The sequence below is a fragment of the Rattus norvegicus genome, chromosome 6 (assembly GCF_036323735.1).
Source record: "Rattus norvegicus strain BN/NHsdMcwi chromosome 6, GRCr8, whole genome shotgun sequence".
NCBI classification, from domain to species: Eukaryota; Metazoa; Chordata; class Mammalia; order Rodentia; family Muridae; genus Rattus; species Rattus norvegicus.
Window position 1 is genome coordinate 124,146,139 of NC_086024.1, and position 15,264 is coordinate 124,161,402.

Here is a 15,264-nt window from a genome sequence, read left to right on the forward strand (position 1 = left end):
AATAAAACACTCTTAATCTGAGTTGGGTCTCTCGGGCCTGAACAAAAACCTAGGTGAGGACTGTGATGGTCAATTTTAATTGTCAGCTTGACAGACGCTGGAATGGCTAGGGAAGAGTCTTAAGGGACCAGGTTGGCCTGTGAACATCTCTTGGGAGGGACATCTTTCTTGATTGTCATTCGATATGGGAAGACCCTCATATTAGTCATCTTTCTCTTGCTGTAATACAATATTATGGCCAAGGCAAATTATAGAAGAAAAGGGTTACTTTGGCTTATGTTTCCAAAAGGACAGAGTCCCTGATGGCAGAGTGGAAGTACGGGGGCAGGGCCAGGAAGCTAAAGGTTCACAACTTGAATGGCAAGCATGAAACAAAGAGAGCAGACCTGGGAATGGTGCCGGTCTTAGAAACCTCAAAGTCTGCCCCTCGTGACACACTTTCTCCTGCAAAGGTACACCTCCTAAACCTAGCCAGGTGGGGTCAGATCTCTACCACCACCTGAGGACCAAGAGTTCCAAAGCTTAAAACTATAGGGAGAGATCTCATTCAAACCACCACAACCCAGCCCACTTTGGGTGACACCATTCCCTACACAGCAGCTTCTGAATTACATGAAAAGTGAGAATGTACTAAGCATGCAGGAAATTGTTCTCTCTACTTGCAACTGTGAATGTGATGTGACCAGCTAGCTCGAGCTCCTACTGCTGTGACTTTTCTGCCACAGTGGATTGTAACTGAAAATGTACATTAAAATAAACTTTCTCCTCTAAGCTTTGTTTTGTTAAGGTGCTCTGTGACAGCAACAGAAAAGAGACTAGGTCCAAGTGCTAGCATGACACCTAACTTCTCTAAATACCGTTTGCTTTTAGCCAATGTGCCCGCCCTTACCTGGTCCACATGAGTGCAATAACACTAAATTTAAAGGTTCTATTTGAACCAGGTGAAGGGTGATATCCTTGCTCAAAACTTCAAAGCAGAAAAGGTTATCCATTGGAGGCATCATCTCCCTTCAGACGGCTCACACATGCCAACTCTAGTGCCCAAGTCCTCTAATGCTCTCTGCACCATGCTTCATAGTCCCTGCTGTCCCCTGTTCTTCTTTTAGTCAAGCAAGGCTTTGCTGTTCAGTTTCTTCCTCTCTGTCCCCATCAACAGTTGACTTTGTACATGGGGTTTCAAACAAGATCCAGTCTTCTGGTCACCTGCTCTATTTGCACTTATACACAGCCAATGGGAGATTAAAGAGTGCCAGAGGCAAAAGGAAAGGGTACAAATTCAAATGGTGGCTCTCTGGTAAAAGGGAAGCAGCGCATGCCCTCCTCCGCGTACCCTGGGACTAGCGCCACCTGGTGTCCAATCCAGGAACTGACTTTGGTTGCCACCGGGAGCGTTTTAGCAATTCTCACCTGGAAGGCTCAGATCTGTCTTCCTCAGCCAGAGATCAGCACAGAGTTTTACTTAGCAGGTCAGGTTTCACTCACATGACCAAGACAAAAATAGCAAGATGTGTTCCTGGAAGTTACTTCATTCAGGCCCCGAACTCTCCACTCAGAGAATCTTCCAGTCACTGAAGGCAGACTCAGCCTTCCCAGATGAAACCAGGCCACATTTTGAATGTCACGTAGCCAGGCAGAGGGTTATCATTCTGTCTGTACATCACATCTTGCCCCAAGAGGACTTGAGGCAACTTATACGAGTAAATAATATCAAATATAAAGATTGCTTGGAACTAAAGTTTGCATCCAAGGTATGTGTAAATAAAAATAAGTGGTAACAAACAAACCACAGAGGAAACCAAGGGAGCATCAGAGGCTTGCAATCAGAAGTTGCAATGGTGGCTAACAGACTGAGACTGTCTCTCCCCCAAGTCCTGATGTAGTCTGAGATGCTGTGTGGGCACTGGGTTTTTGTTGCTGCTGCTGCTGCCGCCGCTGCTGCTGCTTTTAAATCTGTTCAAGTGAGTTTAGGTGACTGTGGAAGTTGAGAAACATTGGACTAGCTGAGCCTGCAGTCGTTAAAATGAGAGTAAAGGCCCACTTCAGAGCTCCTCAGCCACTGAAAAGAAAAAGAGGGGATTTGGTGAGTTCCATAGTAACATTATCCCAAAGGTGGGAAAGTGTCTTCTGGGAAGAACCTTTCCCATGTTTTCACACGTGTGTGTGTGTGTGTGTGTGTGTGTGTGTGTGTGTTTCCTTGTGTGACTTATATGCACATACACACTTTCTGTATGTGCGGAATGATACTGTGTTTGCTTTTCCTTACATGTATCGGCACACAAAGACTTTAAGGCAACTTTTGGCAGATTTGACTGAAAAAAAAAACCAGAAAAACATAGATGGTCATTTTTAAAGAAAGATAATGTCTCTGCCCCCGTCTTCATAAATGACCAGCTGTTCCCTCCGCTCATCTTCATCCTCTCTCCAATTTTACCTCTTTACTGGCGCTCCTCAAATCAGAGGATGGCCTGAACTCCAGAGCTGATACAGGGGGATGACCTTGCCAAGTGCTCACAAAACCCTTCCAGGGGCCAGGGCTATTAGACAGAGACTCAGTTACAGTTGTTCTTTGGCAGTGACAAAGCTAGATGGATATTCTATGACTGCCCTTCCCAAGGCAGACACCACAGGGTTCTTCGTGTACCTGAAAGAACCAGCCTCCCAGTCAGACAGTGCCCAATAAACAGAGCCAGCCCTTCTCTGAGGCAAGTGACCACGGGAAACCATGGGTGAGTCACACCACCGATGGGTCTCTGGGACAGAATGCAAGCTTCTTTGAGGCTGTTGCTCCCACCCCAGTGTCTGTATAATGACCCCCTCCATCTGCCCCTCCGAAAACAGGAGTGACTCTCCCTGAGGTGAACCAGGGGAGCGGGCAGCTCAGAATGTTCCTTCTCAGCTTTATCTCAGTGAAAACCAGGGGCACGGACCAATTACTGTGCCTGGTACCAGCAATGCAGGCTGTGCTTTTGCTAGTTTTGTTTCTTTTTATTTATTCTTATTATATGTGTGTTGGCAATTTAACTGCATGCATGTCTGTGTTTGGAGCTCCTGGAACGGGAATAACGGACAGTTGTGAGCTGCCATGTGCCGTGTGGGTCCTGGGAATTGAACCCAGGTCGTTTGAAAGAGCAGCCAGTGCTCTCTAGCCCTATTTTGTTTCTTTTTAATACGGACTCTTGTAGATTCCAGTCTAGCCCCAAACTCAAAGTATAGCTGAGAAATTCTTAATCCTCCTGATTCCCTGACACAGGAGTTCTGGAATTGCAGACATATGTCACCACACCTTGCTTTGTGGCTTTATTCATGCTGTGACAACTGGGTTGTATCCCCTGTTCCTCGTACAGTTTTAAAAAGAAATGGAGTACTACTCAGCTATCGAAAACAACAGCTTCATGAAATTCATAGGCAAATGGATGGAACTAGAAAATATATCCTGAGTGAGGTAACCCAGTCACAAAAATCCACACAATGGTATGAACTCACTGATAAGTGGATATTAGCCCAAAAGCTCGATTACCCAAGATATAATCCACAGATCACATGAAGCTCAAGAAGAAGGACAAAGTACAGATGCTTCAGTCCTTCTTAAAAGGGGGAACAAAATTATTTATAGGAGGGAATATGGAGACAAAGCTTAGAGCTGAGATTGAAGGAATGGCCCTTCAGAGCCTGCCCTACCTGGGGATCCGTCAAACCTAGACACTATTGATGAAGCCAAGAAGTGCATGCTGACAGGAGCCTGATGTTGCTGTTTCCTGAGAGGCTCTGCCAGAGCGTGACAAACACAGAGGTGAATGCTTGTAGCCAACCATTGAACTGAGAACGGGGTCCCCATTGCAGGAGTTAGAGAAAGGACTGAAGGAGCTGAAGGGGTTTGCAACATCATTAAGAACAACAATACCAACCAACCAGAGCTCCCAGGGACTAAACCACCATCCAACGAGTACACATGGAGAGACCCATGACTGCAGCCGCACATGTAGCAGAGGATAGCCTTGTTGGGCACCAATGGGAAGAGAATCTCTTGGTCCTGCCAAAGCTGGACCCCCCAGCGTAGGGGAATGTAGGGGGGAGGGGAAGGGGAGGGGTGGGTGGGTGGGGAGGGGAAACACTCTCATAGAAGAAGGGGGATGGGGATGGGGATGGGATGGGGGTTATAGACGGGAAACTGGGAAAGGGGATAACACTTGAAATGTAAATTTAAAAATATCCATTAAAAACAAAAAGAAGAGTCTACCTATGCCTATGAGAGAAACTCCTGAAGCATCCGGAGCTTGGAGATTGAAACAGGAAAGCTGAGTGGATCTCCTGGCTTGTGAGAAAGTGATCCCCACATGGGAGATGGTGGTGTTATCCTTTCACAGGGCACACAGTAGGGAGATTATGGCAATTAGATTTTTTAAAAAAGGTGTGTACCTGGGGCCAATCGCAAGGTGTTATCCAGAGCAGTGATCCAGAGACCAACCAGTCCCAGGAAGGGTTCCTGCTACCTCCCTCCAACACAATGACCCCCAGGACCTGCTCTTGCTCCTTAGCCCTCAGCTGGTGCGGACGATCACTGCTGGAGGCCTGCGGCTGACTTCTGTAGACTGGCCAGCACCTTGGGCTGTCCTTGACCCACAAAGACCTTCCATAGATATTTTCTGAGTGAACACACGCTGCATGAAGGATGCAGACATATTCTAACCAACATTTGGTTACATAGAGCGCCAGGGTGAGCCAGGCCCTGGCTGGGGACCCAGCTCTTCTGTAGAGAGGAGGCTGAGAGGAGAAAATGTAGTGGCTCTTCAGGACTGGAGACGGTACCAAGCTCAGATACAATAGTTCTCAACCTATGGGTTGCAACCTCGACACACGTTGCATACTGATATGCATAGCACAGCAGACTAATATCCTGCATATCAGGTATTCACAATTCATAACAGTAGCAAAATTACAGTTAATGAAGTAGCAACAAAATAATTTTATGATGGGGCAGGGGCAGGGGAAGGTCACCACAACATGAGGGTCACAGCACTAGGAAGGTTGAGAACCGTTGGACTAGAGGACGCTAGCGAGCAACCCAGGTACAAACTACCCCAAGGAAGGCCAGACTCTGGGTCTCAGGGCAGCTGGTGGCCCTTGCCTAGGTCCAGGTCACCCCACCTACATCCCTGGATAAAGCTAAGGACGTGTAGAATTTCGGACAGCCTGCTAATAACTGGAAACAGCCGATATTAACATCCTACCTGATTAGTTAAAGCTCCCCCCCCCATGTACACTGATGTAGGAAATCAAAAGGATTGTAGACTCATTGCCCACCCCTTCTCTGTTTTTTTCTTTATACACACACACACACACACACACACACACAAGTGTTTTAATGGCTGTTGAAGGAAATTATTGCCACAGCAATCAGGGTTCTCTGTGGGGACACCTTCAATAGTCCGTGGCCTCCCTCTCGAGGCGGGGGGGACATTTGGATATTAAAAATGCCACTGAGCTGCATCTGCCAGACAAGCAGCCACTAATCACGTCTTAAGGCAGCGGGGGACAGACCCCAGGTTCTCTGCTCACCAATACTTTCTTTAGACAGGCTGAGGCCAGATGGTGGTACTGCTGCAAGGACAACAGAGGAAGAAAAATGAGGAGGTAGAGAGAGTCTGGCACTTGGCCAGCAGACAGAACCACTGGCTGCTCCTCTGCCCCGGGCGAAAGTAGACCTGGTCTCCTGGCTGCTGGCAGGTCTGCTTTCCAGTCAAGGGGCAGAGCTCGCACTTACGTTCAGAGCTTGCAAATCCTTGGCTGAAGAAGAAACAAGGTGTTTAGGAATTGAGTAGTGAAGTGGGTTATATTGTTTTCAACATCTCTTCTAGCATCTTTGGGACAGCACTCTCTGTCTCTCTTGTCCTCTGCCTTTCTCTGGAGTTTGGCTCATGGAGGGGCAGCAGGAGGTAGGAGGATGGGAAGTGAGTGAAGCCAGAATATGCATTTCCCAGCTCGCTCCCTGTGGAGACTCCAGCAACATTTCTGTCAGATGACCCTCTCTGCCAAGTCCCACAAGTGTGCCTTGGGGTCTGCATTCTCCCCTTAAAGCTGCATTCTGACCACTGTTGAACTTCTCCCCTTAAAGCTTTGTGGAAGTGGCAGTCACTTCCTTACCAGACACCCCACTTCCTCACCAGACACCCCACTGCAAGCTAGGGTTTGTGTGCCCGCCCACTATACCTTTGTAAAGATCTCTACCCAATCATCTGTCTCCTCCAGTCACCAGCTTCTGTGTGTTCCCCTGTCTTCCTGCAAGGCTGTGGCTGGCACACAGGTACAGGCAGATCTTTCTGGACCTCCTCAGAGACTTCCAGCACATGGCAGAGCTGATCTGAGAGTCTTCCTTCCCAAGGTCAATCAACAGGATTTTTGGATGTAGGTATCTGACACATTTCCATCTCTTGAGTTTAGATCTCGACTCGTGCACCATGGGTTCTTTCTTGTGGGACTCCCTGGATCCTACACAATGCTCTCAGTGCCAGCTATTACATCAACTAGAATTTGCCTACCGTTCTTGTGTGTGTGTGTGTGTGTGTGTGTGTGTGTGTGTGTGTGTGTGTACCAAATGAGAGCATCAGATGTTTATTGCTTTCTACCATATCCTATTGAGAGAGGCTCTTTCACTGAAACTGGAGCTCACTACAGACCAGCAGACCCTGGTAAGCCTACAGTTTCCTCCTCCTACATGGGTGGTGGGGTTTCATACATGCTCACATAGCTACACTTGGCTTTACATAACGAATGCTGGGGATTTGCACTGAGGTCCTCAAGTTTGTGCAGCAAGGGCTCTTACCCACAGTCTTAGTCTGTGCTCTATTGAGTGAAGAGACACCATGACCAGGGCAACTCTTATAAAAGACAGCATTTAACTAGGGCTTGCTTACAGTTTCAGAGGTTTGGTCCATTATCTTCGTGGCAAGAAAACATGGCAGCATGCAGGCAAACACGGTGCTGGGAAGTAGCTGAGAGTTCTCCATCCAGATCTGCAGGAAGGGAGAGACACAGGGGGCCTGGCTTGAGCATTTGAAACCCCAAACCCACCCTCAGTGACACACATCTTCCAACAAGGCCACACCTCCTGATCTTTGTCAAGTAGTAACACTCCCGAATGACCAATTGTCTTAGTTGGGGTTTTACTGCTGTGAAGAGACACCATGACCAAGGCAACTCTTGCAAAGGACAACGTTTGATTGGGGCTGTGTTACAGGTTCAGAGGTTCAGTCCATTATCATCTAGGAGGAAAACATGGCAGCACCCAATCAGGCTTGGTGCTGGAGAAAGAGCTGAGAGCCTCCAACAAGAGCACACCTCCTAATAATGTCACTCCCTGTGGGCCAAACATTCAAGCTCATGAGTCTGGTAGCTAAACCTATTCCAACCACCAAACCAAGCCTTCAAATATACAAGCCTATGGGGGCCATTCTTACTCAAACCACCATACCCACTGAGCCACCAACCCAGCCTTTGGTATTCTTTTCATCCAAGCATGTTAGCATGAGAGGTTTTAGTTGCACCTCTGAACACAGACTTCCATGGATACAACTCATCCTAAGACTGACCCTGAATCACATTGCCTGGCCTTAGGCGCTCTCTGGAACCATGGAGTAAGATGCTTTGACTCCTTCACTCTTGCGTTTTCTATGCCTGCAAAATCAGTACCGTGTGGATGCTGCTGCCAATTTCTTCTGCCAGCTACAGATGGAACCTGCCTGCTTTGGACCACAGAAGAAGGGGCCTCTGTATGGCTGAATCTGCACAATCCATTTCCTAGGCAACCATTTCATTCTCCTTTAGGTATTTTTATATAAGTGGTGATTGGTGGATCTAAAAGTTACTCGGGTTATAATGTGATTGTATTTACACTTACTTGGTTGGACATCTCCCAGTTCTAGTTCCCAGCAAACTTTTCAACCCCACCCTGTGCTCCTAGGCAACTGTTGCCAAGTAAGGAATCCTTTCAGATACATTTTAACTTCATGTTCTCTCAAATACATTTGCCTTTTGAAAAGGTAGAGCCTTTGATGGGTGGGGTCTAACCTTGAAAGCATCTTTCCTGTTGTCCCCAAGCAGGGTGGAATTTTCCCCTTGAGAATTACAGTTGGTATTTCATCACCACCTCAGCTGCAACTTTAAACTTGCTGGTGCTCCTTTCCAGAACTGAACATCTTCACACCTGCCCTGCCTGCTGCTTTTCTTCCCTATAGACCTGGATGAGAGTAGTGAGCATTAACTATGGCACAGCCTGAATGCTATTCTGCCTCAAAATATCACCTACCAAACACAATAGTTCATTTTTAATTCCAGACTCAGTAAAGTTCTCAAGGCACAGGTAGAATGCAGTCTGATTTGGGCCAGAATGTAACCCAGACCCCAATGGATCTATGTTCTCATTTGAAGCCTTGTCAGCGAGGCCTCCACTCCCTTCACTCACTTCTCCCCAGTCCTGTCTTCCAAGCTCCCACCAGAATGGCCAATCAAGATTTTAGGGATCTGTTACCCAAAGTTCCAAACTCTTCAACATTCCTCCTGAAACCAGTCCTGAAGCTTAAGGACTATTCCTGGTATTAATTACCCCATTCCTGGTATTAATTTCCTGTATTTGTTATTTGTATCATTGTTTCCACAATATACCTGCATACAAAAAACCCTGAAGGCTGTATGTCTTACGTACCATTGCTATGATAAAAATACCCAACGAAAAGCAACTTAGGGAAGGAAAGGGTTTGCTTTGAGTAGCAGCTGGAGGGTATGGTCTACTGTGGGTGGTGACAGAATCATGGCAGCAGGAACTTGAAGCAGCTGGTCACATTTTGTCCCTGGTGAGGAAGCAGAGAGATGTGAAGGCTGGTGCTCAACTCAACTTTTTCACCGGAGACCACAGCCTGAGGCTGTAGGTCTCCCCGCCTCAGTTAATATAGTCAAGAAAAATCCCTCACAGACATGCCAAAGGATTTTTTTTCCCCATAGCGATTCTAAATTTCTTCAAGCTGACAATCGGTAACCACCACATATACTGAAAAACTTCAGTAGCACATAGATGTGAGCACAGACCATGAGAGCTGGGTATCCATTATACAGCATCATGGTAGGAGGAGTGATTGAGCTACCAGTGCCTTCCTATGTAGATCTCATTAAACACCAGTGGTCTCTTCTGCTCCAAGAACACAAGGACCAATAGGCCTGGGCAACTTGGAGGAGATAGGCTGAGAGGGGGCAAGCAGGAAGTTGAATGGGCTTCTGAGTTTACAATACCCCATTCCATTGCATTTCAAAGGTAGAGGAAAGGAAGAAGGCATTATGGCCTTAGGCGTAAGGTTCTCTCTCTGAGAGCCAGATGGGCTCCAGCACCTGACAGAGAGAAAACGGATGATTCTGCCCCATGCTCTACCTCTGAAGTTGGTGTCAAGTGGTCGGACTTCAGTGGATGTAGCATTTGTCTTCCTAAGAAATCCAAAAACACTTTAGTTTAAAAGGAAGATTTATTGGATCCCATAAACCCAAGTACCTGGGATATGAGGTTTGTAGGATTCAGGGTCTCAAGTCTTGTCCCTCATCTCTGGGTTCCACTGTCCTCTCTTATGGCTTTATCTTTGGTCTCTTCATGGTGTCACAATGGCTGTGGATCACTCAGTCTGTATATCCTTCATGTTTGTCTCTGGCCACCCCTGAACTAACCACCGTGGCCAGGATAACTAAATAAAGTAAACACAATTTGAACTTCATCGGAACCTTTGTATCCTTTGGTTTTACATAATTTCACCCACTCTCTTGCTTGCCTTGTGCCAGACACATGTGTCTGTCTTCCTGTTCCTCGGACATCCCAGGTGTGCTGGCTCTTCGCAGAGAACTCTGTGCAGCTCTCTTGTATACTTCCCTGAGCTCTATCAACTGTAACCTCCTCCGAGCGCTGGATTTAAAACTAAAATCACAGGGCTGGAACAGGGCTGGAGAGATGGTTCAGTGGTTAAGAGCACCAGCTGTTCTCATAAAGGACCTGAGTTCAGTTCCCAGTACCCACAGGGCAGCTCAGGCGTTTAACTCCAGTTCCATGGGATCAGACGCCCTCTTCTGGCCTTTACAAGTACTGCATGCACATGGTGTACTACACACACACACACACACACACACACACACACACACACACACACACACACACACACAAACACTTAAACACATAAAATAAAAATAGAATCTTAAAGTCAGCCTATGTTATGGTCCCTAACACTTTCTGTGTTTTGGTTTTATCTAGAGCACATTTTACCACAAGGCGATAATCAGACACTGAGATGATGCCTGTTTTCCTTCCTTCCTTCCTTCCTTCCTTCCTTCCTTCCTTCCTTTCTTCCTTCCTTCCTCCTCCTCCTCCCTCTCCTCTTTCTTCTCCTTCTCCTCCTTCTCCTTCTTGCACCAGAGCAAAAAAAAAAAAAAATTCACAAGACCAAAGCCTCCCCCTATGCTGTTCACTGCCTTATCCCCTAGAATAAAGTCTGTTACATCGCAAGTTCTCAAAACAGTGCTGGAAGAGGTTCTGGGCTCGAGCTCTGGGAAGTAAGAAGGGGCTGAGGTTAAGGACCACTGGTGCCCTGAGTTCTTGCAGTGAGGGACAGCTATGGGAAGGGATATGATTGGCAGTTTGGCCTTCATCATGAATGTCCAGCTTCCCCACCCCTTGTAGCATAAAAGCTAACTCCTCTCTGGCTACTTCTAAATCACATCGGGAGCTTTCTAAAGCAAATCTCTGGTTAGCATAGCTCTACTCTGCCTCCGACCCCAGCCCCAGTTAGAGAGTCTGAAGCAAAGCCACAAAACTCCATGTCTTCTGCTGTCCAGAAGAGCCCTGCTTGCACAGCGCTGTGTCGGTCTTGCCACCCTACCCCAACCCATTTGTCTCCTCTTCCCCTCCTCTCTGGTCCTCCCTCTTTGTGCATTTTTACATAACTATCAATAGAGGATGGACTTCAGGGCTATTATTAAAGCTGGGATTGCAACCTCTAACATTATAATCCTCGGGGCAGAAAGAAGCATTAGTCTATCCGGGATAAATTAATTCAGTGTATAAGTAAGAGCTTTGAAGCTGGGCACATTGCTTGGCTTTTGAAGCTTAAGCCCTGTTTAGATTACTTGATTAAAGTGGGGTCCAAAGCTTCAGCAATCAATATATTTTGCTTAGGAGCAATGTTGCCAGAGAGGCAGATTTCATTGCATCCACGGTGCCTAATGCTTCGGCCAGCTCTGTAGAATATAATGAGATATTATGAGAGAAGAAAACCCAAAGGGAGGGAGGGAGGGAGAGAGAAGGGACAGTCATTCAAGTCAACTGGGAAGGCCTGGTTGCAGACATGCAGGCTATGTGCAGAAATAACCCCTAAGAATGAGGAATCGGAAAGAATAAAAGTGACAAGGGCTGCTTATAAAAGCTTGGTGTGTTTGGCACCTGGGGTTTTCTTGTCTGTCTTGAGGATGGATCCCTGAGCCTCAATGGAGAGCACCTGCTAAGTCCGAACAGTATGACATTTTTTAGGATGACAGGCTGGCACTTCATCAAAGTCATTGTGATTAATGAGGAGGTTGACCTGTATCCCTAGAGGCAGGAGATGACAACATCTCTAATATAAGGGACAGTCAGGTGAGTCAAATGCAGGGGACTGGAGAGGCATCCAGAATGACTAAGAGCAGGAAGTAACCTGTATATCCTACCCACTGTGTGCTGGCCACTGCTCCAGGAACTCGGGGTGTTCGTGCTGAGAAGTGGTCTCACGTAGTCCAAGATGGCCCGATCTTGCTGTGTAGCCAAAGATGAGCTTGGACTTCTGACCCTCCCAAGTGCTGGGATTGCAAGTGTGCGGTGCCGAAGTTTCAAGGACATCTGAAGAAGAAGAAGAAGAAGAAGAAGAAGAAGAAGAAGAAGAAGAAGAAGAAGAAGAAGAAGAAGAAGAAGAAGAAGAAGAAGAAAAAAAACACCGACAAGTGAGGGAGAGATATGACCTCTTGTCATTTGTCCATTGTCTATATGTCACCACATCCTTGCCTCGCAGCCTGTGGCTCGGATAGAGCTCAGGGCCTCCAGGGCCTCTATTCCCGACATTTCACATGAAATATTTTTATTTATGTTACAACAATGACACAGCACCATATGCTCATGAATCAGACCCAGGAGAGAATCTGCGTACTTGCCCCCCAGAGGAGCAGAGCAGAACACGGGCTTCAGAAACAAAGAACAGGCATTAATCTCAGGGAAGGACACATGTCAGAAAACATAAGGGGATACACGCTGGCCTCAGGGAGCCGGCACAGGACTTATTGAATTCTCAGCATCTCAGATTGCAAATAAACTCCCTGGAACTTTTCTTATGCTCACACATGGCTTCCAGAATGCTCATTTTGACTCCATGGAGTATCTACATCCCCTTTCAGGGTTTGGGAAACTCATTAACTTTTGAGAAATGGGTGATACTGCTGCTTCTCACTCCAAGTGTCAACACTGACACCTTTCCCCGAATCCCTTGCAGCTAGAGTATGATGATAGGGCATATGCTGTATTTGTCAGAGGCACCCAACCAGACTTAGAGTCTAGACATAAGAACGGGAGAAATCAATAGGACTGATTAGATTGTCTTGTGTTATAGTGCTTGCCTACAAGCTTGAGGACTTGAGTTCAAGCCCCAGAATCCACCTTAAAGAAAAAAAAAACAAAAAACAAAAACAAGAACAACAAAAACTAGGCTAAATAACTTGGAAACCAAGACAGGATTAGAAACTCAGGTGTATTTGTTTGTTTGTGAGACAAGGTCTCAAGTAGCCCAGGCCCTGAACTTGCTATGTACCCAAGGCTGTCTTTTAACTTCTGATGACTACCAATAGAGGATGGACTTCCTGGCTCCCCAGGGAACAGAGGTATATAACACCATGCCTGGTTGATGCTGGGTATCAGAGTCAAGCTTTTGTGTATGCTGGCACTCTACCAACAGAGTTTCACCTCCCAACTCCAGCCCTACCCCCATCCCAGCTGGTCTCTTTATTCTTTTTTTTTTTTCTTTTTTCTTTTTTTCGGAGCTGGGGACCGAACTCAGGGTCTTGCGGTTGCTAGGCAAGCGCTCTACCACTGAGCTAAATCCCCAACCCCTGGTCTCTTTATTCTGAAATAGAGCTATTCATCCCCAAAGAATTCTCAGTCCCTAAAAACCTCCAATGGTCTCAGCCCTGGGGGCTTCGCAGTGCCCCTGGAATGTAGTCGCTGGGAGCTATTCGCAAAGACTTCCCAGTGATGGGTGTTGTGGAGTCCCCATTTGCTCAGTTGAGGTGGTGTCTGTTACTTGTCAAACTTTCCAGCTGGTGTGGAAGGATTGCCACTAATGCTTTCTCCTTTGAAATGAACTATTTTTAAACATATATCTAGTGTGCATGCACGTGCTACAGCACACACAGATTTCAGAGGACAATGGTCTGGTTATCCTGACCACTATGGCTTCCACTGTGGTCTGGTTATCACTTAGGTCATCGGGCTTGGTGCTCTGTTATCTTTTCCTCTCTTCCATTGGACAGCCATTTCCAGACTCACTGGGACATGCAAAAAAAAAAAAAAAACATGCTGGGTCCTGGAGGAGCAATGATGAATGGGGTATAACCCCAGTCTTCAGAACCTATTGTCCAATGAGCTAGGGCTGGACAGATGCCTGTTTCTGTCTGCTAGTCTAGGAATCCTACACTGAGAGATTGGATGACTTTTCCAGGGTCACAGATTCTCGTGCATAGCCAAGGAAAGAGGCCCAGCAGAGAAGCTTCTATGGAGAACATTACATCCCCATTGGAGTCCACGACTGATGGATGAGGGCAGAACTCAACCACAGGTCTTCGGGGTTGCCTCTACCCTTTGGAATCCAATAACATCTGAGAGAATAAATAGGTTCCAGAAGGGCTTCAAGGAGCTCACATTAATGACATAGCCAGAATGAGTTATTACAGGGTGAGTCAATAGGGCTCATATCCCTAACCGTTAGAAACTGACTTCAGCAGAGGCAACTACTGTGTTCTTCCTGGGAAGCATCTTTCCCCACGACTGCCAGGAACAGAATAAAGGGACAGACCCAACTTTGTTCTGTTCTCCTTTAGTATGTCTTATATTTCAAAGGTTTTGGTGTCTCTACCTCCCCCCAAAGAAACAGGAACCAAGTGCCTCAGAACTTTTAATCAGGGGACTGACTCCCTCACAAAATAGAAAGGTTGACGGCGTAGAAGGAGATTCGTTCTGAGGTGAGTCAAAGAAGCACAGAAATCCCCTACTTGGCTCTTTCACATAGCGCTGGAGGAAACACCTATAGTTGGGAGGAGAACAAAGGGGGAAGCAGTCACAGAGCAAAGGCACACAACAAACTGCCCTTCCATCACCATGGTAACACCACCAGCCCCAGGGAAACCAGGAGGAAGCCGCTACCCCTGCCACGTTCTGCTTCACAATCTGAGTGGCAGCTTTTAGGTAAAAGGAAAAACTGGCGACAGAGCTGCCCTAGTCCTCAGGCTCACTTGTGTCCCGAGCCACGCCCCCTTGTTTCCTTTAGTGTCACGTGATCGGAAGATTCCCTGTCTTTTCTCGGATTACCATCTCCTGGACAGGGGTGTTCTTTCTGCTTCCTACCAGATGTCAGCTGCAGTGACTTACATTTCAACCTTGGCACTTCCTAGACTGTCTGAACTAGATGGAACCCCGGGGTCTAGTTCACAGCCCCCGTTCCTGTTAGTAAAGGGAAGGCAGGGAAGCCTGTCAAGTCTCCCTATCTGCCAAGGTTCTTCATTGTGTCTGGGGAGAGCTGTGCCCAGACCACAGCTTCCTGGCCTATCTTCTTCATTGTGATCTGGATATTCTAGAAGGCATCTGTTTCCCATAGTTCAATTCCAGACTGAGTCTCTTTGTAGATGTTTATCTGATCTTCTTGAGGCAGGCAAGATTCAGAGGTATCTTAGCAACCCAGGAGTCTACTTGGCTCAGGCTACGCACTCCCCCTTCTCCTAACAATGCTGCTAAAACCCCAGGACCCTGCATAGAGTTGCAAATGCCCCTATTTCAAACAATGAAATAAGTCTCTTCTCCCTTAATGTGTCCCCTGCCTCCCCCCCACCCCCGTCGCCCCCGCCCAAGAAAGATCCATCCCAATAAACAGTTCCTGCCAGTGTCGGTCAGGTGTCAGTTGTGGAATATGGTACCGGAGACCTTGAAGACCATAAAGAAGAAAGGCTGATTAT

The 15,264-nt window shown here is 47.0% G+C and overlaps 2 long non-coding RNA genes across 4 annotated transcripts; both read right to left on the reverse strand.

Annotated features, from left to right (window-relative positions):
• Window positions 1-742: 742 nt before the first annotated feature.
• LOC134479466 (uncharacterized) lies at window positions 743-11,292 on the reverse strand. The gene is made up of 3 exons (XR_010052806.1): window positions 8,065-11,292; window positions 6,912-7,010; window positions 743-2,056 (listed from the first exon to the last, which is right to left on the reverse strand). It is a non-coding gene; the product is annotated as an uncharacterized LOC134479466 (long non-coding RNA).
• A 2,905-nt stretch (window positions 11,293-14,197) lies between these two features.
• On the reverse strand, window positions 14,198-15,017 carry LOC134479465 (uncharacterized). 3 transcript variants are annotated; one of them, XR_010052805.1, is made up of 2 exons: window positions 14,684-15,017; window positions 14,198-14,339 (listed from the first exon to the last, which is right to left on the reverse strand). It is a non-coding gene; the product is annotated as an uncharacterized LOC134479465 (long non-coding RNA). The 3 variants fall into 3 exon arrangements; XR_010052803.1 differs by having other exon boundaries at window positions 14,548-15,017; XR_010052804.1 differs by having other exon boundaries at window positions 14,459-15,017.
• Window positions 15,018-15,264: the final 247 nt, after the last annotated feature.